Here is a 2,500-nt window from a genome sequence, read left to right on the forward strand (position 1 = left end):
ACCTAGGCGGAAGTGCAGGCGAGGCGGCAGGAGTCTGAAAACCGCTATAAAAAGCGTGGAGAGCCGCTGTCGCCCGGAGAAACGGAGAAAAAGTGCTGAAAAAAGGCCTAAATCCTAACGGACCTAGGCGGAAGTGCAGGCGAGGCGGCAGGAGTCTGAAAACCGGCTATAAAATGCGTGGAGAGCCGCTGTCGCCCCGGAGAAACGGAGAAAAAGTGCTGAAAAAAGGCCTAAATCCTAACGGACCGAGGCGGAAGTGCAGGCGAGGCGGCAGGAGTCTGAAAACGGCTATAAAATGCGTGGAGAGCCGCTGTCGCCCCGGAGGAACGGAGAAAAAGTGCTGAAAAAAGGCCTAAATCCTAACGGACCGAGGCGGAAGTGCAGGCGAGGCGGCAGGAGTCTGAAAACGGCTATAAAATGCGTGGAGAGCCGCTGTCGCCCCGGAGGAACGGAGAAAAAGTGCTGAAAAAAGGCCTAAATCCTAACGGACCGAGGCGGAAGTGCAGGCGAGGCGGCAGGAGTCTGAAAACGGCTATAAAATGCGTGGAGAGCCGCTGTCGCCCCGGAGGAACGGAGAAAAAGTGCTGAAAAAAGGCCTAAATCCTAACGGACCGAGGCGGAAGTGCAGGCGAGGCGGCAGGAGTCTGAAAACGGCTATAAAATGCGTGGAGAGCCGCTGTCGCCCCGGAGGAACGGAGAAAAAGTGCTGAAAAAAGGCCTAAATCCTAACGGACCGAGGCGGAAGTGCAGGCGAGGCGGCAGGAGTCTGAAAGCGGCTATAAAACGCGTGGAGAGCCGCTCGGATGATTTTTCAAAGTGTCAAATGAATGGGAGTGAATGGGGCAGAGTACCCAATGTGTAAAAAAAGTGCTGAAAAAACGACAAAGTCCACACGAGCCTAGTCAGAAATGCAGTCCGAGGCGGCTGGAGCCCCAAAGCGGCTATAAAACGCGTGGAGAGCCGCTCGGATGATTTTTCAAAGTGTGAAATGAATGGGAGTGAATGGGGCGGAGTACCCAATGCGCGAAAAAAGTGCTGAAAAAACGACAAAGTCCACACGAGCCTAGTCAGAAATGCAGTCCGAGGCGGCTGGAGCCCCAAAGCGGCTATAAAACGCGTGGAGAGCCGCTCGGATGATTTTTCAAAGTGTGAAATGAATGGGAGTGAATGGGGCGGAGTACCCAATGCGCGAAAAAAGTGCTGAAAAAACGACAAAGTCCACACGAGCCTAGTCAGAAATGAAGGCCGAGGCGGCTGGAGCCCCAAAGCGGCTATAAAATGCGTGGAGAGCCGCTCGGATGATTTTTCTAAGTGTGAAATGAATGGGAGTGAATGGGGCGGAGTACCCAATGCGCGAAAAAAGTGCTGAAAAAACGACAAAGTGTCAAATGAATGGGAGTGAATGGGCGGAGTACCCAATGCGTGAAAAAAGGTCTGGAAAAACGACAAAGTGTCAAATGAATGGGAGTCAATGGGCGGAGTACCCAATGCGCGAAAAAAGTGCTGAAAAAATGACAAAGTGTCAAATGAATGGGAGTCAATGAGTGTTTTGGTCGACCAGGAAAAAACGCGTTTACGGGAGAGGGTAAATCAGCCGAGAGGGGGGGGGGGGGGTATACTTTACCCTCTCCCGTAAATGCCATTTTTCCTGGTTGACCAAAACACCTCCAGCACGATTTCGGAAACCCAGTTTTTAGAAACACTGACCTCCAGGGGAAGTACCGAGAAAAGCACACTTTTGAATCCGCTTTTGACGCACTGAAACACGGACGTGAGCTGGGGCTGTGCCGCTCTTGGAAAACCCCTGGAGGTTATTTTCTAAAACGGGTTTCCGCGTCCCCCTGGGCGCCCGTGTTGGGCCGCGCAAGGCGGTCCGGGCTGCCCACCCCATCTGAGTGCCCCGTTGGGCCGCGTGCATGGCAGGCATCCAAGGAAGGCTGATGAGCAGCGGTGATGATGATGATGAGACACCAGCTGCAATTTTGACAAAGTGTCACCTCTCAAGCATTTCCAAGCGTGACACAAACAAAAGGGAACGGGAACTTTGATATGAGTGACTTGTGCTTCTTTTTCTCTAAGTGTCACTCCACAGCTGGCACCCAGGCTGTGTGACGCAGGTGTCCGACGAGGAGCGCCCGCGATGGGCCGCGTCAGGCGGCCCGGGCCGCGCTATCACCTCCGGATGACAACATCCAAAGGAGCACGTTGGTGCTTGCTGGGAGTTTGCGCACGCGATAGGCGACGCCTGGCGGCCCTGGCCGCGCCTCGCCAGCGGGTAATGACGACCGCGAGCGCCATGCTGCGCCGATGGAGCTGTCCGAGGAGCGAGAGCGCCCGCCATGGGCGGCATCCGGCGGCCCCTGGCCGTGCTTCGTCTGCGGGTCGCTCTCCACCTCCGGGTGGCCAATCCGAGGTGTCCGCAAAGTGTGTGCGCTCGCCATGGGCGGCATCCGGCGGCCTCTGGCCGTGCTTCGTCTGCGGGTGCACACTCGGAGCGAGG

Source organism: Dunckerocampus dactyliophorus, unplaced genomic scaffold, assembly GCF_027744805.1.
Source record: "Dunckerocampus dactyliophorus isolate RoL2022-P2 unplaced genomic scaffold, RoL_Ddac_1.1 HiC_scaffold_43, whole genome shotgun sequence".
Lineage (NCBI taxonomy): Eukaryota > Metazoa > Chordata > Actinopteri > Syngnathiformes > Syngnathidae > Dunckerocampus > Dunckerocampus dactyliophorus.